Source organism: Suricata suricatta, chromosome 7 (genome assembly GCF_006229205.1).
Source record: "Suricata suricatta isolate VVHF042 chromosome 7, meerkat_22Aug2017_6uvM2_HiC, whole genome shotgun sequence".
NCBI lineage: Eukaryota > Metazoa > Chordata > Mammalia > Carnivora > Herpestidae > Suricata > Suricata suricatta.
The window spans coordinates 51196421-51222779 of record NC_043706.1 but is presented as its reverse complement, the minus strand read 5'-3'; the positions used below and the strand labels follow the sequence as shown (position 1 = coordinate 51222779).

The 26359-nt window shown below is 36.3% G+C and overlaps 1 long non-coding RNA gene across 3 annotated transcripts in view; it reads left to right on the top strand.

The window, feature by feature from the left end:
- LOC115296418 overlaps positions 1 to 16542 on the top strand; it is a 74481-nt gene extending 57939 nt beyond the window's left edge. For 2 of the 3 annotated variants that reach the window (XR_003910882.1, XR_003910880.1), the window contains 2 exons: positions 14036 to 14134; positions 15518 to 15902. This is a non-coding gene — a long non-coding RNA (uncharacterized LOC115296418). Of the gene's footprint in view, positions 1 to 14035; positions 14135 to 15517; positions 15903 to 16351 lie in introns of those variants that run through there. The other variant, XR_003910881.1, reaches the window with a different exon arrangement.
- The last annotated feature ends 9817 nt before the right edge of the window (positions 16543 to 26359 follow it).

Here is a 26359-nt window from a genome sequence, read left to right as displayed (position 1 = left end):
ACTCATGTAAAAAAAAAAAAAAGACCATTGTACCCATAAAGAAAACATCTAAAACTATATAACTATTAGGCAAAAATCTTTGGAAGCTTGAGTTAGGCATTTATTTCTTAAATACAACACCAAGAATATGATCCATAAAAGAAAAAAACTGATAAGTTGTACTTTATCAAAATTAAAAACTTTTGTTCTTCAAAGCACTGTTCCAAAGAGTAAAAAGACTTGCTATGAACTGAGAGAAAATTTCTGATGAAGGACTTATGTCCAGATATGTAAGATTAATAATAAGAAAACTAACATCCCAAGAAAGAAATGGGCAAAAGATTTGAAGTGACACTTCACTGAAGAAGACATATGAATGAGAACTAAACATATGAAAAGATGGTCAACATCCTTAACCATTAGGTAAATGCAGATTAAAACCACAATGAGTTACTACTATGTCCCTGTCACAATGAATAAATTGTAAAGTTTGACCATACTTCCTGTTAGCAATGATGTTGAACTTCTGAATTCCTCATATACTCCTGGCAGAAATATAAAATGGATATAAGTATTTTGGAGAACAGTTTGACAGTTTCTTAAAAAGTTACACATTCACTTACAAATACGCAAATACTCTATGACAGAGTCTTTCCACTCTAGGTCTCTACCTAAGGAAAAAGGATACAAAACCTTCTTCATGGATGTTCATAAAATCTTTATTGATAATAGGCAAAAATCAGCAAGTGACTGGATAAACAAATTTTGGTATGTCATAATACTACTAAAAATAAAAAGTAATAATCTGTTGATTTATTCAATCAGTAGTAAGAATGAATCTCAAAATAATTATGCAGAATAAAATAATCCAAACAGAAAAGAATAGTTTATCACTAAACTTATATAAAATTCTACAACATTCAAACTGACCTAAACTGACATAGAACAGATCAGTGATTACTTAGAGGTTGGCGGGAGGCCCTGGTGGGAGTGATTACAAAGGGGAAGAAGAAATTTGGAAGACGATGGATATGTTCATTATTTTGATGATGATGTTATTTTCATGAGTAAATGCACATATCAAGGCTTTTTAACTGTATACTCTAAATATGTACAGTTTATTACATATCAATCATATCTTAAGCTATTTTAAAACTTTACTTATTTATTTTGAGAGAGAGATAGAGGCAGAGAGAGAATCCCAAATAGCCTCCATGCTTAGCACAGAGCCCACTGCTGGGCTCGATCTCACGAACTATGAGATTATGACCTCAGCCGAAATCAAGAGTTCAATCCTTAACTTACTGAGCTACCCAGGTGCCCCTATCTTAAGCTAGTAAAAAAAAATAAAACAACTAAAAAATAATCCCACAAGATACCCCTATACCAACATACATATAAATACACATACACACTCACAGTAGTATTTCAGTTGTATCTCAATAAAGCTGTTAAAAAATTCATAGCTAAATGCTGGGTGGCTCCGTTGTGTAAGCATCTGACTCTTGATTGTAGCTCAGGTCATGATGTCAAGGTTCGTGAGTCAGAGCTCCAGGTCAGACTCTGTGCTGGCAGAACAGAGCCTGCTTGGGATCCTCTTTCTCTTCTTTGTCTCTCTCTCTCTCTCTCTCTCTCTCTCTCTCTCTCTCTCTCTCTCTCTCTCTCTCCCCCCTTCTCACTCTCTCTCTCAAAATAAATAAACTTACAAAAATTTTAAGAAATCCATAGCTAAATGCATAAGGAAAGAAGATATATTTCTGTATGCCTAATGTACGGAGAAATTAATGCTGGAGCGCTCAAGGAAACCTGTCCCAATGCACTAGCCCCTCACAGTTTCGAATCAGAGACCATTGGGATGGAGGTTCTGGTAGCCATTCCTTTACAGGAGGCTCACTCTGGGCCTTTTTGTGGTGTGGAATTTGGACCACCCACTAGAGAAAAGTAGGAAAGCATATCAGAACTCTGGTCATGGAAGTGTCATCTGTAAGAAATCAAAAATACAGGCTGTGCTATGTGAAACTGTAGAGTCTGACATTGTTCAAGCACATAGAATCAAAGCTTTAAGAATTTACTATAAAATCTCTTTCTGCCCCATGGAAATCCTTGAGGCTTTTGGTGAAAGCAAAGCCCCAAGTAATTGTGCAGTGATACTTTCACAGTCCAGAGCACAGCATTATTTATCTTCATATTTTATTTTTTTAGAGTTTATTTATTTAGAGAGAAACATAGATGGCATAAGCAGGTAAGAGGCAGAGAGAGACAGAGAGAGAGAGAGAGAGAGAGAGAGAGAGAGAGAGAGAGAGAATATCCCAAGCAGGCTCTATGCTGCCAGTACAGAGCCCAGTGCAGTGCTCAAACCCACTAAGCCATGAGATCATGATGTGAGCTGAAACCAAAGGTCAAACACTTAGCCAACTGAGCCACCCAGGTGTCCCTACCTTCATATTTTAAAAAGGGAACAAAACTGGAAACATACCAGTCTATGCCTTAGTGAAACTATCTTTTAAGAGTGAGTGAAGTAGAAGGTTTTTCAAAGTAAAAATACAAGAAGTTATCATCACTCGCAGATCATGACGGAGAACATGAACAAAGCACTACTTTCAGATAGTAATTGTACTGAGAAGGAAGGGATGGGAAAAGCAGAAGTAATAAGCTCTTAATATAACATAGCCATTGACTCTGAACAATAAAAATAATAATAATTGCCTGCGGTATGAAACAAAGTTAGAATAAAATACTGGACAAGAATAGCATCTGGGTTAGGATACAGGAGTTAAACCTTTTTCTTAAAAAAAATATGTTTATTTATTTTTGAGAGAGAGAGAGAGGGAGACAGTGTGTGAGCAGGGGAGGGGCAATGAGACAGGGAGACAGAATTCAAAGCAGGCTCCAGGCTCTGAGCTGTCAGCACAGAGCTGGATGTGGGGCTTGGACCTACAATCCCTGAGTTCATGACCAGAACCAAAGTCAGATGCTTACCTACCTGAGCCATCCAGGCACCTCAGAACTTAAAGCTTTGAAAGGCCGTTGTACTCAATATCAGGATAGAAATATTGCTAACTAAGCAACTATTACAACTAGTAAGCTTTGTTATTTTTTTTAAGAAATGACACATTTTTGGAGCAAGTACTGAAAGAATGGAAATATAATGTATAATATGCAAATTATACATGATAAGGAACTGAAAAGTTCAATCCAATAACAAGTAGGAAAGGGAAAAAGAAAATGGGCATAATCTGTTCACATATCTATCAATCGCAAAAATTGTAGATTAAAAATAGTTTCTTAAAAAAGCAGATTGTGATACACATGGAGAAAATTTAACCTCTTGTTGATACTCATTGAAACTTAATTATGGAAAATGAATATTAATTACATTATATTATTCTCTATTTTTATATGTGGTTGAAATTTCCCAAGATAAAAATATAAAAGAATAAAAAAATTCCTGTTATAAAATTTTGCTATAAACTTTTAAAATTCAAAACCATAAACAATAAACATATTGGCTCTTAAAAAAATCTTGCTGTGTTATTTTTATAGAGGCATTTCCAGAAGGCACTTTACAAGTTGTTTGTAAATTGTAAGAAAGAAAAAATACCGACCAAGGGCTGTGAAGAAAATTAATTTTTGAGAAAAAAGACTTTTTAAAAAGTCATGACGGAGTTACTACTTAACAAGTAACATAAAATTCAATGGGAAAATAAATTTTAGTAGTGAAATTGCCTCATAGAAGTGTTTTTACTTAAGAGAAAATGAAATTCTTAAAGGCATCAAATCTGTATTTTTAGGATCCAAGTAATCAAGTAATAGTGAATTGCATTAATTCCTTCATTTTCATGGCTATTTGAATAATTATTGAGCCTATGGATGAGAGAAAAATTAAAACACACTTAGTACCTAGGTACAGATAATAGTTACAGGCAATAGGTCTCCTCAAGCGTTTGGGGGGAACAGACATTGTCTCCGTGGGGGCTTTAGAGAGATTGGAGTTCGCCTTGAAGGAGGCAGAGCGTCACTTTGCCGATGTTTGCTGTCTCTGTTATTGAAAGATTTTAGTAGGGTGGGAAGCAATGTGACACGCGGGCTGACAGCTGTGCAGTGAGACAGACCTGGGCTTGTACTCTGTTTGCGTTGCCACTTTATACCGGCACTCTGATCGTGGACATGGTACTTAACCGCACTGGCCCATGGTTTTTCTCCTCTGTAAAATGGGGATAATACGTCTGCTTTACAGAATTGTGGCCACTAAATACGAAAACAGGGTGTTTAGCTGTAATATTAAAGGGCAATATTGTGCTGCACAAAATGAGGTTAAAAAGGTAGAAATGTGAGCAATAAGTTTTTGGTTTTTTCTTGTTTTTTTTTATTTTAAATTATTTGAGGGACAATTATTCTTACTCTGAACTGTTTATAGTTAAGAAAAATTTTTTAAGATATGAATTTCCCAAAAAATAGAGAATTAGCTATATAAATTATGACAAAATACAATGGGATAGTTTGCAGCTTCTTTAAGCCTCAACTGATTCATCTGAAAAATGCAAATAATACCTACTTGGAGTTACTGTGAAGATTATATGAGTTTCTATAAGTATTTAGCACAGTGCCTGAGACAAAGCAAACTTCCATTTTGTAAATTCGCCTATGTGTGCCTATAAACATATTTGGGGGGCGCCTGGGTGGCTCAGTTGGTTAAACATTCGGCTTCGGCTCAGGTCATGGTCTCACAGTTTGTGGGTTCAAGTTCCGCGACGGGCTCTGTGCTGACAACTAGCTCAGAGCCTGGAGCCTGCTTCAGATTCTGTATCTCCCTCTCTCTCTGACCCTCCCCTGCTCGCACTGTCTCTCTCTGTCTCTCTCAAAAAAAAAGAAAAACATATTTGGAAGTATGTAATATAAGTAGATGTAGATTTTGGTTGAGTTTGTATGAAGAGCTTTATAACTTTAAATATTTTTCTTATATTTTCCAATTTCCTTATAATATAACCATGGTATTTTATTTTATTTATTTTATATTTTTGTAATTGCGATGATAACAATATTTGAATTGAATCAATAAATCAAATAGTAAAAAAATAAGATTAGAGAAAAGGGTCTGTTATTTGGAAGGATCACCTTAACACATTTTCTACAATTTTTTTCAACCTACACGCTCCAATAATGCATTAGTATTTTAAATTTATGCAGTTTTATTTTATTACTATTAAGGAGTTTTATAACTCTTGCATATAACAAAGCATTGATTTATGAACTAACAATATGACTAATATAAGGAAATTAATAATATTTGAATAAAAATGAAATTGAAAAATCTAACAAATAAAAAATCCACAAAAAAATCCAAACCAAGAAGGTGACAGAGACTATAAAACTTCTTAGTGATGGTTCTAGGTAACTACTTTATGAGGAAAAAAAAGTGACTTAGGTTCGTTTCTTACCAATTTATTATTTTGGCAGAAACCTCATCTTATTTAACTAATTTCTTCTAAACTTCTTTCAACTTAATTGTATGTCCTTCTTTTGGAGTTGGAGAAAATAAAATGGAATTGTCAAGAGATTTGTATCAGAGGGCAAATTAGAATGCGTGCTTAATTTCAAATCTTGAACGTTGCATTGAATGTTGCCATTTTCTAAAGCAGTAGAAAGTACTTAAGGTTTTATTGGACAGGAGGGTAACATCAGAAATGTGATATTTAAGCAAAATCACTGTTGGCAACATAGCCAATGGGCGGGAAGGGACAGAGTTAGTTGAGCTGAAAACCAGTATTGATGAACACAGACTTGTTTTGTGGTTTGATTTATGTATGAGGCTTAGTCTCAGACTTGGTTTAAGGCAACAGGACGTTTCTCCAGGAAAAGTTGCTTCGTACCAGAGGGCTTTCCCAGAGGTACTTAGAGGGTTCCCAGCATCATTACAAATACATCGGGGCTGAGGAAAGCAGTTCTCTTTCCCATTTAAATGTTTCACATATTTAGATATTGACTATAGAGAGGGATAAAAGGTTTTTTGGGAAAACTAGTTACCACTAAACCTTACTTGAAACAACTTCACTTCTGTAGACGTGCAGTGCGCAGGGAGGGAGCCTTCAGCTCCATGACTTCATCTCTTTTGTTTGAAGTGTTCATTGTGAAACAGTCTTTCATTCTGCTTGTTGTCTATCTTGAGGATTCTTCAGGGAGCCAGCTTTGTTATAGCATGGTTTCATTGTGGCATAAATCATTTTGATACTATCTGCTTAGAGATATCTACTATCTTCTTTGAGAATGTAAGTCTTCATTAAAAGTTCAAGGAAAATATTTAACCTCTTCATTACAATCAATTATGAGAAAGGAAGTTAAGTCAGCAAAGTTAATATAGGTTTGCCTGAAGTAGTACTACTTAGTATAGTCCCTTGATCAGCAGCGTAGGCATCCCTGGGCAGCCTGGACCTCCTGTATCAGAATCTGCATGGTAACATGATGCCCATGTAATCATGTGCCTGTGATGGTCTGATCAACACTCTCTAGAGAGCACATGGGCACCTGAGTCCAGGGAGTAAGCACTGAGCATGTTGGTGTTAACGCAAGAAACTATACTCAGCTTATTGGTGGAAAATACCAATAAATAGTGAATAATACTTACGTGGTGGGGATCTGTCTGCACTCTTCCTTTTCTCCTTTCTCCTCACTTGTATTTTTTTTTGACTGTTAGTAAAGATAGTTCTGTTAAAGCTTTGTTTCTTTTTCCAGGCTATATCCAATGACAGTAATAGATTGGGAGGTCAGTAAGATTATTGTTTTTCTAAATGATATAAACTAGTGTTTTTTCCTTTTCAAGCAAAATCACTGAGTTAATGAGATAGCCTAGTATAAAAGCAGCCACCTTCTCTTCTTTCTTGTTCAGTATCATGAGATGTATCAGATTTCACAGGCACCGTGCCTGACAACCTAGGTGCCATTTTACTATTACATCATGTCCAGCCATTTTTGGTCCCCCTAAGACCACAAATCAGATTTATTAGTACTTATTTTTTATTTATTCCCACTATTTCCTTTTATTCCATTTCATGGTTATTTTGTATGTAGAATAATATTCATTGATACTCTAAAGTTTATGCTACTGAACTTGCCCTGTCCTAGAAAATCCAGGCTTTCCAGCTATTGCTCCATTTTTAATTCAAATAAGGAGTAATGGTAAGTAATTTGGAAGAGGAAGGCAAGACTGTGTTGGAATAATCCTTTATCATTTTGGAGATGTCAGGTGTTTAAGTATTTACTTAATATTACCTCAGCCATAGCTCTGGTTTCTCGAAATACTAGCCATTCATGAACCGATACCCTGACCTAGACTGTATAATAATTCTCATGTGGTAACTTTTTGGCTATAACCTTCCCCATAGGTGTATTCAGCATGGTATTATGGGAAAAGTCTGAAGGCTAGAGTACATCCATGAATCTAGTTCATACAAAGACACAGTCTTAATGAGTGCTTCAGGTAGCGCCATCATCTGCATCGATGTAGCCATCATTGTCAGACGCTAAGTTTTTACACGTGACAGATGGCATGAGTCAGCAAAAATGCATAAAATATGATGCCATAAAAAGCAGTGACTTCACTGAATAAGTGTGAAAATGAAATACGATAAATGTGAATGGTCTTTAAAAAGAGAACATATGCTACTGTGATATTATCATTTGAAGGTTGTGTTTTATTTATTTATTTTTTTTATGTTTTTATTTATTATTGAGAAAGAGAGAAACAGAGCATGAGTGGGAGAGGGGCAGAGAGAGAGGGAGACACAGAACGTGAAGCAGGCTGTCAGCACAGAGCCTGATGCGGGGCTCGAACCCATGAACTGTGAGATCATGACCTGAGCTGAAGTTGCTGCTTAATGCTTAACCAACTGAGCCACCCAGGGGCCCCTGAAGGTTGTTTTCTAGTTCATACTTACTCTCAATGTACTATGAGATTGAGCTGTAGATAGAGGTGATTAACTTATCTCCATGTAATCATTTGATAACAGTTATAGTCTAAAGTAGAAATTATAGCATTATGTGAAATTTAAGGCATATTTTAATTGATGAATTACTGTAGTGGAATCCCCAACCAGAGAAATTTAAAAAATTCCTTTGACATAAAAGCCCATATGTATGAAACAACTTTTAGAATTTTAAGAAAAACAGTCTTGGCTGTTAGAAGTGTGAATTTTAATGGAATGAATTTTCCTCTCCTCCCAACATATCTCAGGCTGTAGAGAGTATTATATAGGACATACTTTGTAAAGTCATACCCTTTAACTTTCTTCTTATCTTGGCTTGGTAAATCCTAGAAAATAACAATTATATGACATTTGCTAACACTCAGATTATACCGATTACAATACCACCTCGCTCCATCGTTATAACTATGTGCTAACTGCCAGTGCGTCTAAGTATATGAAGTAATAAATGGGCCCCAAGTGCCAAGCAAATGCAAAAGCAGACAAAGCATTTTTCCCTGCATATGGGAACCATCTCTTAGGACCTTAATTTTGACCTAGATAGGCAGTTTGAATTGCTTCTATAGTTCCTTTGTTTAGAAACTTCTTGTATTCTTAAAACCAAGCCTTTGCTTTTGCTTCTTGGACGAAAAGCAAAGACAACGAAAACACTCGCAAACCGGAGAGTTTTAGTACACGGTGTTTGTTCTCTGCCTTTTGAAAGAAAGTGTCTGGGGATTATTACTACGTTGGTTATTTCAAGCCCTGTAAAGATTAGTCTCAACAGCAGTTCCCATGCTGTCCCTGCACTGACGTTATTATGTTTAGGCAAATGTGTATGAGTGGGAGTAGTGGGCCGTGGAGAAGGGGTGAGGAAAAGAGTGGAATTTAGGCTACACTGTTGCTATCAGCACTTCCTCAGGGCAAGGCTAGTTAACGAGCTTAGCCTCCACAGATTTTTAGTAGTGTTGAAATTTGGAAAGGCAGATGTTTGAGTATTCACACTGCTGTGCTATGCTGTTTCTTATAAAAGGGTCGGAAGAAGACAGTTGAAGGAATATTTGCTGTACGTCTATTGCTAGTACTTTCTAGTAGCTGAGATGCAGCCCCTTGTGTTTTGGTTTATCTTGGCCTGTTTTCAGCCCTGTTTATGCCTGTTTATCTTTATCTGTTGCACATTAACTGAGCATAAGAATATTATTTCTGTGATGTACAGAATTGTACTTTGATGGTCATTAAAAGTTTAGAAATGAGTGGTGTTTGGTATTAACCAGCTGTGGCCTTGAGTGATGAAATTCTAAAAATATGTAGTGTGCCTTCTCAAAACGCATATGTCTTAAATATGTAGAAGTAATCAAACACAGAAGACCAACCTTTAGGCAAACTTGGCTGTAAGGGGCATACGCATCCAGTCCTTGATTCCAAAGATTGTATTTCAGGAGTTAGAGACTTTGATATGCAAATGAAAATGATTGTATTCCTAACAGTTCTCAAATGACCAATAAAATAAAAACATTTTATTTTGTATTCAGACACAATAAAAATTAGGACACACACACACACACACAAGAATGATATAATTATATCAGTTAAAGAGTCTTAAGAGTTTCAAAAAAGTAATGCATGACAGAAGAGCCAATGACCATTGCTATTATGTTTCCTGCCTTAATGCATTTATTACTCATTATTTCATACTATTGCTCCTTCAAATCCTTAGGAGCCTAGGATTCCAAGATAAGATGACTAGTCATTACAGCCCTTTGAAAATAAGTGGCCTTGGTTGGATATTTTAGTCAATTTGTACCTAGCCACTGACTCCTGAAAAGACTCATAATTTATCATAAGAATGGAAAACTTATTGTTACAGATAGCATCAGTATACTCAGAAAGGATAAGAATAGGCCAGATAAAAGTGTATGAGCTTCCCTGGCATGTTTTTTTCTGCCAAAACCTTATTCTTAAGTACATTTGTGCTAATTCCGGTGATTAAGTTGTACTTCATGCCTATGTTTAAATGGAACTTTTGATTTTTAATACTGTGATCAAAAATATTTACTTAGTGTACTATCAGATGATGTAACAAAAAATACCCTTTAGGCACAAGGCAATGTTTTCATTTCTTTTTTGCAGAATGTATTGGTGTGTCTGGATTTTTGGCTTCTATGAAATTGTTTTCATAATACTTTGATACATTAACTCGTGGATTTCTTCTTTTTTTTTTTTTCCCATTTCCAAAAAAAAGAGGGTCATTTTGTCAACTCAGCAGATGTCAAATCTAAATTTCTCTTGCCGCAATTGAAGCCTGTCTCCTCTTCCACTTGAATGACTAGAAAAAGAGAACAGCTGTTGGACGTCACCCCCTTACAATAAGAAGTCCCTCCTTAACTTTCTCTTTTTCCAGTTCATTTTAAAGCCCCTAGCCCTGAAATCTTCCTCATAGGTCCTATTATCCTTGCTAAAATCGTTGGATGCAATCCTGTAGTCACATCACCACTGCCCCATATGTGTGGAGCCCCCGCTTGGGAAGAGTAATCTCAGAAAGAGCGCGCTCTGCTGCAAGGGTTTGGTTGCCTAGCTCATCTGCCTGACATTTCAGTTAATTACAATAAAAAGGAGTACAAGTGAAATTTATAGGTGCCCTGTGGTCCTTTCTTCTCATGATGTAGTAACTTTGTATTGCATATTGTTAAAATTAGTTATTCTTTCCTAAAGTATCTTAAATGTTTTTCAAACCATTCACCCTATTTTAGATTAGGTATCTCTTTTCTGAGGCCAGAACTAGTCATGGAACTATCTTGCTTTTCCTTTACCTAACATGACAACATACTTACTTGCTTAAATTCATGGTAGGAGTCAGGATATATGAAACATGGCATTTAGAGAATAGTTTGGTGATGAAGACATGGAGCTACAGCATTTTCATCTCAAACACTGTGAAGGGCTAGTCGCTCCTAAAGCAATCTCTTTTTCTCTCCTAACTCTCAAACTTCAGAATCCTGCTCTTATTCTATTCGTATTTACAGATGTAAATAGATAGCTTTATAGATAGACATACTACAGTCATTAAGAGCATGGGTTTTGAGTTTTACCTTTCGCAAACTCTACTCCTAAAAACGGTATTATACTATATGTTAACTAACTAGAAATTAAATAAAAACTTGAAACCAAAAAACCAACCAAACAAATAAAAATACCCCCCAAACTTACCACATCATAACAGGGTGATTGTGAAAATTAAACAGGATGATACATTTGAAATACTTTGTAAAGTGTGTGACCTACAATGTGCATACAATAAATATTACTAGCCCTGAAATTATATTATGATTTTTATCATTTTCATCATCTCTTAAATGGTGTCACCATCAAAACAGAGTTCTCTGGTACACATTAGTTGTATCTGATGTGTAGCATATTATTAACCTTAGGAATATTTAAAATTGCTGCTTTCTGATCCTATTTGTTGTTGTCATTTATTTGCTTGTTTAATTCTGTTAATGGTTGTTTACTATTATCCCACAAGCTGTTTATTTGCACTTGCACTGGCTTAAATCATTATTTCTGGCTTGTTTGCACATTTTTGTGATATATTGTATATTATCTTTAGGTAGCTTGTTTTGGCTTTGTTTCCTTATTTTTTTTATTTTAGGTTTTATAATTGTGGAGCGCAGGGAGAACACAATCAGCATATAAAACACATAATGCAGGCTCAATGAAGCTCACAGGCAGAGACTAGCAGGATGCTAAGGTTAATTAGTGATATGCGGAAAGGTTCTTAATGTTTGAAATCCAAAAAGTACAAAAGTAGACACTGAAAATCTCCCTCTCAACCCTATCCCATGGCGTCCAGGTCTGTCAGTTAAAGTAATCAGTGTTATCAGGCTGTGTGTCCTCCGGGACTGATCAAGAGCATATGCACACACAAGCATGCATCCACACAAACACATGCCTTTCCATACTAGCATGTATTTCACTTTATCTTCTGCACCATTTCTTTTTCGGCTAACGATTATCTTAGAGATCATTTCTTATCAGTATATAGAAAGCTTACTCACTTTTGTAATGTTGATATGGGAGTTTATTACATGAATGTTTTGGATTTATATACACCCTGTTGATGGACCGTATTGGTCAGAAGAAACTAGATACTTCTGTGGTAATTACAGCAACAGCAATCTGAAGCCTCAGTTGCTTATGTAACAAAAGTTTATTTTTCGCTCATGATCTGTGTCCACCGTTTCAGAGGTCTGGGTACCTGACTCCAGAGTCCTTCTTCAAAGGTTCCACCATTTAAATACAAATAAGTGAAAAATCTCAAGGTCAAGTTCTTGTATATCTTTTCTGGTTTTCTGTCCACTAGTTTTATCTTTTACTGAGAGAGGAGTGTTGAGCTTTTCAACTAGAGATTAAAGTCTTTAATTCTCCTTTCAGTTCTGTCCATTTTTGCCTTACGCTGAAGCTCCTTTGTTATGTGTTAGTATTAGTTTTCTATTGATGTAAAACAAATTGCCACGAACTTAGTAGCTTAAATCAATCTTCATTTGTTACTTCATAGTTCTGAAGGTTGGGAGTCTAGGAGGGCTCCAGTGGGTTCAAAAGAGAAGGGAAACAATTGTAATTGATCACAGATTTGGTGATATTTTGAATTATCGTGCATTTCCTCTACCCACCTATTGCCATGTACTTTTTAGAATCCTCAAAGTGTGGTACATACAATCTTTCCAGATTTTATAGTTCAGGGCAGTGAGAAAGACAGAGAGGTATGTATTTACTTCCACTTTATCCAGAACCAGAAAACCCCAATTTGGAGTTCTTAAACATAAGCAATAGAGGCTGACTCTGGCTGATAAAAGACAAAGAACAGTTTCTGTTTTTGTTCTTAAAAGTTATTGGATAAGTTACAGAATTGTTGGGAATGTTGAATCAGGCTGAAGGCCATGTTTGGGGAACAATGCCGTGAATCCTGTCACAGAACCTGCCGGATCAGGGAGCAGCTGCCATAACCACAAGAGTTAGCACTTACCAGAAACTCAAATTTTCCATGACTGCTACTGCTGTCAGTAGGGAGTCTATCTCCAAACCCGACTCAAACCCACCAACTGGTATTCATCTTAGCTCCAAATGCTTTCTTGCTCAAGTCACTTTAAATCAGAGCCTCTTAGAGGTGAATCTAAATTATGCAAATCAAGTCACATGCCTGTATTTTTCACACTGAAAGACCACAGAAGTGAGTTGTATGGGTTTTACCTCATTGAGGAAAAAACCTTCATGCATAGCCAGGATAGTCAAAAGGTGTCGGACAACCAGGAAATAAGACTGTTTTTTGCACTTAGAGTACATTGGGGAAGACAAAATAAATGTTGGCCTTGCTTTATTTACTAATAATGTGTAATCAATTATGCTAGTAAAAATCGCAGCTTGCTTTATATACCTAGAAGGTTTAATGAAATCAATTGCTATTTTTAAGTGTTTTTATTATGGTGTTGAACAAAGGTGGATAAGGAAAACATAGGTATACTGGTATCTGTACTTGCTCTAGAATTCGTAATATCAGAGGTATTTTCGTTTTTGGTATTCTGTGTTATAAACATTCCAACAAGCTACAAGAACAAAATACAGACTGGATTCTTCCCCTCTGAAGTATGTATGTTTTAACATGTAGTAGTTAAGAACAAAAACTCTGAAGTAAAAAAGTTTGCCTGCTCTGTACTCTTTTCTGTTACTTACAAGCTAAGTAGCCTTGGACAAGTGACTTGGCTTCTCTGTATTGAGGCTTCTTATCCATAACATGAGATTGATGCTATGGGTCCCAAGCTCATAGAATTACTGAGAGGATTATACAAGGTAAATGTAAAGCTTGGTATATAGTAAATGCTCAGTAAATTTTAGTTATGGTTAGTATTATTAATGTTCTTTTGTTACTACGGTAATGAAATGTATTAATATTCTCTTCAAAGACACTCAAAGATATCCTCAATGTTGAGTAAAATGAAAAGTGCCTGCTTACAGCTACAGAATATTTTCTTATTTACAATGCACTCTGGTAAGCAATTAATACATGTAAAGGCTTCTCAATGTTGAACATGCCCACTTTCTAGTGAGTGGTGGTCTTCGCAGATAACTGGATACTGGAACATCTCTCTGCTGGAAGCCCACTTATGCGTACCTTCAAACACAAGTCACAGTGCTCTTCAAAGGTAAGAAGAGAGGGCAAAGGTCAATGGAAATCCGGCTCCCGATTTTTATAACCTAGTCTGTATAAACACATAATATACAAAAGTCCAAAACTTTGAAAAAAATTGTGAATGTTTCTTGGCTTTCGTGTACGTTGTAAAAGACACCCGAAGGCAATGTCTTTTGGTTTTCCCCTCCATATCTGTTGAAAGTGTGGGTGTTCCATGTAGTTTTGGCAGATGATGTTTCCCAAAATTTTGAAATGTTTAACTGATGCAGCTTTTGCAATTGGCTACTACCCATGCAGTAGAATTTGTTTCCTTTTGGTATAAATCAAACGTTTAAGATGATAGCTCAGAGAAAATAATTTGCATTTTATTGCTTTGGAAAGAATATCTGTGTGAGTCCTTCATGCTCCATTAGTTAGAAAATATTAAAGTAAAATGAATGAGTTCTGTTATACATCTATGATAATTTGTGGCCCAGTCCTCCACAATAAAAACATAAAAACTCAACTCCTTACAAGGCTTTAACATGTAATGTTAGGTGGAATAACATGTAAATTTTCTTTTTTTTTTTCTTCTTTCTTTTACATGACAAGGAGTAAGAAAAGAGAATGGAATTGCTTTTGCTTATGGTCTTAGAAAAAGTGCCTGCCCTGAGTAACTCAGGCACTTCACAAAGTATAATAACTGATTTCTGATACTTTGAGTGGATAAAAATGTGGTTTTCCATGAAGAGAGTTAACTTATTACTGAGTACCCTGTGGGTTAATTCTTGAAAGGGGATCCTATTTCTGGCATATTGTACACTTGCAGTGAATGCCGTTTTTAGGCCCTATTTGTAAAAAGTTATTTGCATGGCTAGGTCATGTTGGTTCCATTACCTTTTTAGCGCACAATTGGGACTGCACAGTCTACGCTTGATTCAGAACCAAAACAGGGGGTTTATAAAAGTGTATTCCTGTAGGAGAGAAGCTTGTGAGCTGAAAAGTTATGAGCATAGGGAATTTTTTCCCTCCACCTCTTTATATTACTTTATTCTCAGAAGCTTATGCTCTGATCAAGGGAGCAGTAGTTCTTGATGGTTGTTGTGGAGCAAAATGTGGCCCTGCCTGTAGGTTTCAACTGCATAACTAATAATTTACTGATTCATCCAACTTTGTAATAGGTATATTCCATTATTTTGTCTTCATAATAAAATATAACTACAGCCCAGAAAATCGACATCTCCGTGAGATGCATCTATTCACCTTGAAAAGTCTTAGAATAGGCTGCAATGAGGATTTTGTTTAACAGTGATTTAAATAATTTCCTCATGTAACTAGTTCAGTTAACATGCAGAGATCTTTTGCACCGCAGCTGAGATTCGAGACAGATGACTTTTCAATAATGTTTTAATTCCAGTTAAAAGCCCAAGAGGATTTCCCAACAAAAATAAAAGGAAAGCTTTCGAGCTGGCCTTGGATGAGGAAGCAACTTCTACAGCTGCAAAGTTGTCGCGTGGGGGAAGGAAGCAGATAACGTGCTGGAGAAATTAACAACAGAGGGGGCACCACTTGTTTTAAGGTTGGAATCTCCTCCTGAATCTTATATTCCCCAGTTAACTATAATCTGACTAAAATTTCTGTCCAAAATATAAAGGAACAACCTAATTAAGAAAATGTGAGTATTTAAATATTAGCTTGTGGCTGCTCTGGTAAATGAAAACTCAAAAATGACTCAAAAAGGAAGTGCATTCTTACTTCACCGTCACACCCTTATTTGAAATAAATCACATTTCCTCACTTGATTAGACACTGTATTCTTCAGATTCTACTTAAAAAGATGCTTACCTACTTTCAGAAAGCAAAAACATCACAAAGATTTCCTGTGAAGGCAAAATTAAAATTTTCCTGTGTAACTGAGATGTACATCTATCCTCTTAACATAAACTTTAAAAAATATGTATCAGGCAGCTTCTAAGGGACCCCCAATAATTTCCATTTATTTACATTCACACTTTTATATACCAGCCCCCATACTCCCTCCATAGGCCCTTGAGTACGGTCTAAACCTATTAACTCACTTCAAGAAAACTGTATATGGTAGCAGTGAGAGACATCATTTCCAAGCTTATCATATAAAAAGACCATGGCTTTTTCTTGATCTCTCTCTCTCTCTGTCTCTCTGTCTCTGTCTCTGTCTGTCTGTCTGCCTCTCTCTTTCTCACTCTTGCTTTGCCTCTGATCACTTACTCAGTGAGGAGTTGCCACTTGTGTGGAGAGGGCAATATAGCAAAAGACTGAGGGCTGCAACTACTACGTGAGGGAGCTTGGAAGTGGATCCTTTCACCCTAATGGAATTGTGGGATGACTTCAAGTGGCTACAGTTTGAATACATCTCATAAAACTCCTTGAGCCAGAAGTACTTAGCTAAGCCTCATCTAGATTCCTGACCCACAGAAATTATTAAATAAATCGGTCTTGTTTTAAAGCCCTAAGTTGTTTTTTGATTTTTATTATGTAATTTAATTATTTTTTAAATTTACATATTTTATTTTTTTAATAGTTTATTGTCAAATACATTTCCATATAACACCCAGTGCTTATCCCCACAAGTGCCCCCCACCATGACCATCACCCCCTCCCCGCCTCCCCCTCCTCCTTCAGTCCATGGTTCGTCTTCAGTATTCAGTAGTCTTCCTTGATCAGTGTCCCTCACTCTCCCCCACTCTCTTTTCCCCTTCCTCTCCCCATGGTCCCCTGCCAGGTCTCTCCTGTTAGACCTATGAATGCAAACATATGGTATCTGTCCTTCTCTGCCTGACTTATTTCACTTAGCATGACACCCTCAAGGTCCATCCACTTTCCTACAAATGGCCATATGTCATTCCCTCTCATTGCCATGTAGTACTCCATTGTGTATATATACCACATCTTCTTGATCCACTTATCAGGTGATGGACATTTAGGGTCTTTCCATGATTTGGCTATTGTAGAAAGTGCCACTATGAACATTGGGGTACATGTGCTCCTATGCATCAGCACTTCTGTATCCCCTGTAAAGCCCTAAGTTTTGAGGTAGTTTGTTACATGGCAGCATATGGCTAAATCAAAATATTTAAGTTGGTTGTTTGAAGAGAGAACTTTATGGATATAGTTTTAATCATATATTCACTAATGTATATTTACATAATTATGGATAATTACATATAATATATTTATCTCTGTATATATTTAAAAAATAAGTTTCTTTCTCACCCCTGCTCCCATTCTCCTGTATCCTTTTCCACAAGTAATAGTCAACTATATATACAAGTAAGTATGGTTATGTATCTCTAAGAAATACTTAGTAGCCATCCACATAACTACTATACATATTGCTTTTTAACCTACTGACATGTTTTTGAACCAAGTTATTGGGTGCCTTGATTTATAGTATTTGATTTATAGTATTTTGCCATCACAGTGCTAAAATGAATGTCTTATATCTCTGCTTATAGGATAACTTTTGATGGAAGTGCTTTGTCCAAAGATTTTTTTGGAATTTTTAATTTAGATATTGCTCAGTTTTCCTCCATAAACTTTGTTCCACTTCCAGCAACAATTTAAGACAGTGTTCACTTCCCCATACTTTCATTAACATGGTTTTCAAACTTTGATTTCTTTTACTTTCAATAATTTTTTAATGTTTATTCCTTTTAAAGAGAGAAAGACAGAGCATTCGTGGGGGAAGGGTAGAGAGAGAGGGAGGCATGAAAATGAAGCAGACTCTAGGCTCTGAGCCATCAGCACAAAGCCCGATGTGGGGCTTGAGCCCACAAACCTTGAAATCATGAACTGAGCCAAAGTCGGATGCCTAACCAACTGAACCACCCAGGTGCCCTCAAACTTTGATTTCTTTGTTAATCTCATAGTCTAACAAATAAATAGCTCATTTTGGCCTTGATATTCCTTAGATCTAATGTTAATTAGAATGAGGCTGACCATTTCCTTGGATATTTAAAAGCCATTTGTATTTCCTTTCCTATTAACAGTGTATGCATACTCTTTACCCATTTAGTTTTATTGGATCACTGATCTTTTTCTTTATGATTTATAGAAACATTTCACAGATAAGGAAATTGACATTTTGTCTATTATGTGTGTTCAAATTTTTACCCAAGTCAGTCATTTGTTTTTACATTTTTATGGGCATATATACATAGATTATTGAGGGAACTGGATCAGTCATCAAAAATTGGTTAGTGAAAGGTAAGCACCACATACAGGGTGTCTCCGAAAGGGATATAACAATGAAGGAGGATTACTTTCTTTCCCTTTGGTAATATCACATGTAAAGCCTTAGGAAAGATTTCATGACAGTGGTGTAGTTAGTGTTTAAATTTAAGAAATAACCACAACCATTATAAAGATAAAAAGTCAAGTGTGAGAGGTAAGGAAAGGCAGCTGACAGCACATTAAAGAATAGAAAAAAAGGAAAAGCTAAACGAGAGTGCATTAACTATACTTGACTTTGTCCCTGACTTTCTGAAATGGCAGATAGTCCTGAACTGCTTGTTATCTATGTGACTAAAAGTACATAACTCCCTACTAAATACCTGCTACTTACTAAGTACTTGTTAGTGATACAGAGATGTCAGGTGCATTAATGAGGCAATTCAATTCACTAAACAATTGTTCAGTTGACTCCTTCATGAACTGGGAGGGATCTAGCCTAGATGAAAATGTTAATGGTTGCACTTATTTTTGAAGTATAATTGACCCTCTGTGTCATTGGGCACTAGAATACCCTATGAAAGTGTGAATTAAATGAGTTACTAACTCTGCAGCTCTCGGACATGAGGTCAGAGAGTGGTATTTCCAAAATGTGAGGAAAATTAGTAACTCCTTGATTTTGCAGCTACATTATAAACACCACCTCTGGGGAGAAATGCTTTGGTAGCTTTATGTTTGGAGGAATTGTAGGGAAATTTACTTCCCACTGGCATTGAGGAAGGAATTATCTAGCATAATGTGAAGAATAAAAATATATACCTGTGGAGCTTCAAAATAACCATTGTTACACAAGGGAATCAACATCTCAGAAATTATGAAAAATTTAAAGGTAAACCAGTCAATGAAACATTATACTTCATGTACAACTCTTGCACACACAAAAAAAGAGAATATGAAAGATATTTGAGAGGGAGGTCTGGAAAAATCACCTATTTCTAATTGCATTTCCTTCTCTCTTCAATTACTTGACAACCACTAATTAAGCAATTACACTAGTTATTTTCTTCAGCATTCATTCTGACATGTAAGACATATGTTTCTGATTCTATCTCTGTAGAGCGGATTGCTGAGGGGGTTTGTGCTCAGGGAGGCAAGTAGTGGGGGGTGGAGGGGAGAGGACAGAAGGAGAGGGGAGGGGTAGGGAGAGGAAAGGAAGGGAGGGGAAAGAGAGGGAAGGGAAGGGTAGAGAAAGGAAAGGGAAGGAGAAGGAAGGGAAAAGAAGGGAAGGGAAGGGAAAGAGAGAGAGAGGATAAATTTAGTTTTTTCAGCCTTGAGAGTAATTGAGAACTGTAATTGAAACAATATCCAGTGAAGTCATAATGTGTTTAATTTAGGCCATGTCATATGATCCTATTGTATTGTTCTTTTAACAAATAACCATTTGTTCTCTTTTGCCTTTTTTTCCTGTATTTTCTCTCAAGGAATGACATCTCTATCTACTCAATTACATAAACCAGAAAACTAGAATTAACCCTTGACATCTCTCACATAACCTATATACACCCACGTGTGATAGATTTCTTCTAACTATCCTTTGCATTTGTCCACTTCTCTTTATTTCTCCTGGCATCACTCAAGATCAGGCTGCCATTAACTTCTGCTTATCCTGTTGCATATATCCATATACCATAGCTTGGCTATTGTGAATAATTTTTCAATGAATATGGTAATGCAAATATCTCTTCAAAATACTGACTTCATTTCTTTGTATATATACACAGAACTGGGATTGCTGGACCAAATGGCAGTCTTACTGTGAATTTTTTTAGGAAAATCCATACTTTTTTCCTAAACTGGTTGTACCAATTTACATTTCTACCAACTGTGTACAAGAGTTGCCCTTTTGCCACATCCTCATCAATGCTTACTATTTCCTTCTTTGGTAATAGTCATTCTACCAGATGTGAGATGATGTCTTATTGTGCTCTTGATTTGCCTTCCTCTGATCATTAGTGATGCTGTATAAATTTTTCATATACCTGTTAGCCCTCTGTGTGTCTTTTTTTTTTTTTTTTAGAAATGTCTATTCAAGTCCTTTACCCATTTTTAAATCAGAGTATTTGTTTTACTGTTATTGATTCATTTAACTTCTTTGTATATTTTGGGTATTAACCTCTTATCAGATAAAAGATCTGTAAATATTTTCTCCAGTTCTGTGGGTTGTCTCTTAAGTCTGTTGATTGTTTCCTTTGCTGTGCGGAAGTTTTTAGTTTGTTGCAATTCCACTTGTCCATTTTTCTTTTGGTTGCTTGTGCTTCAAGAGTCATTTCCAAAAAATCATTGCCCAGACCAATGTCAAGGAACTTTTTCCCTAAATTTTCCTATATTAGTTTTATAGTTCTAGGTCCTGCATTTAAAGTATTTAATCCATTTTTGTCTCAGACTTTGAATCTGGAGTTTTCTCTCGTCCAGCAAGAGAGCAGACACAGAATTAAATACAAGAGAGGCTAATATCCGGAGATGAGAGCCACGAGTACGGATCCTTGCTACGTTTTTATTAGTATCAGAAGGCTTAAAAACGTGGTGAATGTGCAGAAGGAGACAATGAAACAGTTAGCATGAACTTGTGTGTGAGAGAAAGGGGGTTTTGAATGTGTGCAGTGTTAGTGGTTTGGGGCAATACAAAACAAAATCCTGATGCCCAGCAGATGGCTGTTTACAGCAGGCACCAGGCACCATGTATGTTTATCTTAACTTGCCTAGGGGATAAGATAGATAGAACATACTACCTCAGGGTCAGCAAGGCACCTTTCTATTGTTAATTAGCTCCAGGCTATTTCACCCTGCTGCAGCAGTCTATTGCCCTGTTTACCTGTTTACCTATTCTGGTCACTTCTGTCCTATGGAAGTGGCTTCCTGCTCTTAGGCTTTTGTTCTATGCTGGGGGAGCTTTCATCCTAACCCTCGTTAACCCATTGGTGCAAGCTCAAGGAATTCCTACATTCATTCCCCACACATTTTCAATTGGATTTTGTAAATGAAGAGAGATAAGGATGCCATCTCAATCTTCCCAAAGTGGATATTCACTTATTTGGAATTTATCAGTATGTGAATAGTAATTGAAATCGAATATGTATATATGAGATTAAGAAGATTAAGAAGAAATGATACCTATGGGGTGCATGGGTGGCTTGGTCCACCTTTGATTTAAGCGTCCAACACTTGATTTGGGCTCAGGTCCTGATCCCAGGGTTGTGAGTGTAAGTAATCTGCTTAAGATTCTCTCTCTCTGTTTCCCTCACCCTCTGTCCTTGTTCCCCACTCATGCACATGCTCTCTCTCTCTCAAAATAAATAAATAAACATTATTTTTAAAGAAGAAGAGAAATGATGTAAAGAACTGAACTAAGTATTGGCAAATTTTAAGGGGTGGCCAAAGAGTAACATGGAGAAGTTAAATCAAGAGTTAAACCAGGAGAGGATGACATAGGAATAGATTGTTCTGAAAAGAGGAAATAGTTAAAATTTTCAAATGTGGTTGAGAGGTCACCTATAATAATAACTGAGAGTAATTCAATATCAACATAGGCTATTGATAACTGTTAAGAGCATTCTGTGAGTAAATATTAGTGATTCGTAACATAGCAGATTTTAATGAACTGAGAAAGTAATTGAGGTGAGTAAAAAAGCATTATAACATTTTTCTTTCAATATGCTAGGGTGATATTTGAAGGGAGACATGAGGTCTAGGGAGGAAATATCTATTAGTCTATCACCATATGGATCACCTATCTGTTTGGGTGAAAAAATACTACAGCATCTATAAATGTTGGTGGAAAGAAGCCAGTAGAAAAAGACTATGAAAGAGAGAACATGAGATCCAGACTTTGGGTGAAGGGATTTACCTTAGAATGAGAAATTTTCTCTAATCATAACCTGAAGAAGGAGAAAGGATGCATACTTATTAAAGCAAATCATATAGATTTTGTGAGTAAATTGTTTCGACCTTTGATTGACAAATTATATTTTCTCTGACAAGTAGGAGAAAAGCATATCAACTAATGCAATGAAATAAATGGAAAATAAAGACATACTGATAAAATTATAGTAGGCTGAAAGTGTGTCATAGAGAATTGAAAACATAGCTTATTAGGGAAATATAGAAATATTAATTAGCAGAATAGATAACTCAATTTAGGCAGGAAAACTTATATTTATAATATACTCAATATATGTGGTTTTGAAAATTCCTCAATAGTGCTCAGCAGTTGTGTGTGCAGGTGCAAAACTGATGAACCATTAGATTCATGATTGGGGTTTGCACATTGGACCAATGTGAAACTATAGAATGCTTGATTTAAGTGCTATGAGGACAAGACAAAGTTGATGTGATTAACCATAGAATCTGAAGTTAATATTGTAGGAAAAGGATCCTGAGTTGAGTTGACAGAAAGGAAGAAATTTGAGGGTTAAAATTTTGAGATCATAAGGAATTTTAAAACAAAGTGATATGTGCAAACCAGAAGATGGGAAGTTGTGATGATCAAATTAGATATTTAAATGTTTAAAAAATGTTTAACATTTATTTGTTTTTGAGAGACAGAGACAGCATGAGTGGGGGAAGGGCAGAGAGAGAGGGAGACAGAATCTAAAGCAGGATCCAGGATTTGAGCTGTCAGCACAGAGCCCTATGCGAGCTTGAACTCACAGACCATGAGGTCAGGACCTGAGCTGAAGTTGGATACTTAACTGACTGAGCCACTCAGAAGCCCCAAATTCGATATTTAAATTTAATATTTCAGAGATGGAGCTGTCCGGAGTACTTCTGAGATATCAATGTTGGCTGTATCATCCTCATTGGTTTGAAACTACCTAGAGGTGGCAGGACATTTAGTGGAGAGAGATAGTGAACCCCATGCTCAAGTCTTCAAGTCAGCAGATGACATAGTGAACACATGCTCATAGACAACTTACTCTGTTGTACTAAACCTAATTTGTATTTATAAGTAACTGTAAGTTTTAACTTAAAGTCTCTATTGGATCATATAATATATTATAATAATAAATAATATATATGTTTACAGACTATTAGAATCATTATGGAACAAACAATTAAATAGATGAGCATTCAAAAAAATATTATAAACTAAGTCAAAGTGCCTCTTCCTTTCCTCTTCCCCATCATAGGTTTATGTACAGTTTGGTATTTAGAAAGACATTCCTGGTACTTGGTTATTAGGGTTTTGTTGAAATGTACAACCTGAGTGGGTAGCTTTATGTTGTTATGTTCTTGGCATCTGTCCTCTCTAGTTTATACTCAAATGACTGACCTTAGGCCTGCCATGCTCATCATTAGGATACTGACCTCCTTCCCCCTAGCATGAAGAATCTCCATACCTGCTGGCCATCTCCGTCAAACTCGACATAATTATTTTGAGATATGAGAAAAATCTCAAATGTCCCTTTATATTAAGTCCCCAGGGAACTCAGAAAGCTGTTACATGTCTCTGCCTAGCTATGTTGTATTTCATTTCTAATCATATACTTTGGTGCCATGTGGGAAATGGAACATCTCTAAGAGGTCAAGTCTTCCTAATGGGCTTCCCAGAATACACACTGGGAAGGCCCACTATGCTCTGGGTTTTCTTCAGCCTCATGCTGATTCCTACTGTTTATACTTCACTTGCTCTGCCTGTGGCTGGGATTCAGCACAAGCTACCCTATTATGGACCCTCAACAACATTTACTTAATTTTATTGTTCATCCTTCCCAACATTTTTTTATTTCCTCAAGCAGATTATCTGTATCTATTTTAAATGTCACAAGCTTTTTCTGCAGTTCTCTGTTCATGATCTAAATGTCACCTGTAGAGAGAACCCTTTGAGCTTTTCATCATTATTTGAAGATGTATTTTTTGGTAATAAGAAAAAGCTTTCCCTTTCCAAGATCTGGCTCTTAAAAGTCCAAATATTGCAGGTATAAAAAAGATTGTTTCTTCTCTGGACTTAATAAAATCTATTTAAAAATTCAATTGGCTTATTAAAATTCTTTGTATTCTTTGTTTGCTCTTACCCTAAAGTGATAAAGACCTTTAGCTCAGGGGTAGATAATCCTACTTAACAAAAAAAATTCGGGGAGAAAAATCTTTATTAGCGGAGAAATTTATTTTGCCATAATAGAAATTAAGAAGCTGAATGGTATGAACTTGAGAAAGATAGGTTTTTCTTTTTTCTTTATTTTTCTCTTCTCTTTTCTCTTCCCTTCCCTTCTCTTCTCTTTTTTCTTTTGTTTTCTTTTCTTCTTTTCCTTTCCTTTCCTCTCTCTTGTCCCCTTTCTTCTCTCCCTTCTTTCTTTCTTTCTCTCTTTCTCTCTCTCTCTCTCTCTTCCTTCCTTCCTTCCTTCCTTCCTTCCTTTCTTTCTTTCTTTCTTTCTTTCTTTCTTTCTTTCTTTCTTTCTTTCTTTCTTTCTTTCTTTCTTTCCTCCTCTCCTCTCCTCTCCTCTCCTCTCCTCTCCTCTCCTCTCCTCTCCTCCCCTCCCCTCCTCTTTGTGACAGAGATGGGAAAATGATGGTGTAGAATGAACTTCAGAAACCAAGTTGGATATGGCTGTCATTCTTTTCCCTAGAATCATGAGTTTTCCTCCACAAGAGACTTGTTGAGAAAATGGAAAGTCCAGAATAAGGCCATAATTACTGAAAGCATGTAAGTTAAAAAATAAAGAATGTGCTAGTTGTTTTATTAGATGAACAGCAATAACAGATTTGCATGCAGATAAATGGAAGACACTATTTAAGAAGATATGTGTAAAATCTGTCCTGGAATGTCACACTCCAAGAACCACTCTTCATTTTTATTCCCTCAGTCATTTGCTCATGGATACTCCTTGTGTTTAGGATAGTTACAGAATGTTTAGAAAGAAAGACAGGGGCATTCTGTGCTTCCCCAAGTAGACAGGGTTTGCAGAAAAGACTGATTTGAATACAATTTCTGAAGGCCAGGAGATTTCCCTGACCATTAGCTCTGCAAGTACAAGCTTTGTAAGACAAAAAGTGACAGATAAACTGCAGACCATGGTCATCCTTGACAAACCTAATTGCAGGAACACCTGCAGAAACATTCAAGAATCCCTTATTATAAACACTTATACCTGTTTTCTGTCTGATGAAGAGCATTGTATTCTTTATTCTTATAACAGCTTATTCTCTTAAATTATCTTTCTAAAAAATTATGTTTATTTTTGAGAGAGAGAGAGCAAGACAAAAAGACACAGTATGAGCAGGGAAGGAACAGAGAAAGAGGGAGACACAGAATCCAAAGCAGGCTCAAAACTCTGAGCTGTCAGCACAGAGCCCAATATGGGGCTCGAACTCAAGGACCATGATATCATGACCTGAGCAGAAGTTAGATGCTTAACTGACTAAATGACCCAGGTGCCTCCAAATCATCGTCTCTTAAAATTTTTTCTGCATAATGAACTGAAGTGTCTAAATTTTGTATAAATCCAGAATCTTCAGCATCAAGGCAGTATAGATTCAAAATCAGTTTTTACTTACCTTCAAATGCCTACCAGGTCTCCACTGAGTTTTGACAATGATGTCCTAATACTGGTATGACAACATGGAGGGCTTCTTCTCTAAAACAGAGATTTCTTAAGAAGTAGATGGAAGAGGGGCACCTGGATATCTCAGTTGGTTAGGTGTATGACTTCAGCTCAGGTTATGACCTCAGAATTCATGGTTTTGAGCCCTGCACTGGGCTCTGTGCTGACAGCTCAGAGCCTGGAGCCTGCTTCAGATTCTGTGTCTCCCTCTCTCTCTGCCCCTCCCCTGCTCATGCTGTCTTTCTCTCTCTTTCTCTCTCTCTCTTTCTCAAAAATAAATAAACATCAACAAGATTAAAAAATAGATTGAAGGATGTCACACAAAATAGATATTCTGTTGGAAGCAACAGGAAACTGGCTGATCAAAAATTCATTCATTGACGCAAAATTTTATATTACCTATTGTTAACCAATTCATTGAGAAACCTGCCTCTTTTCCTTGTTCTTATATC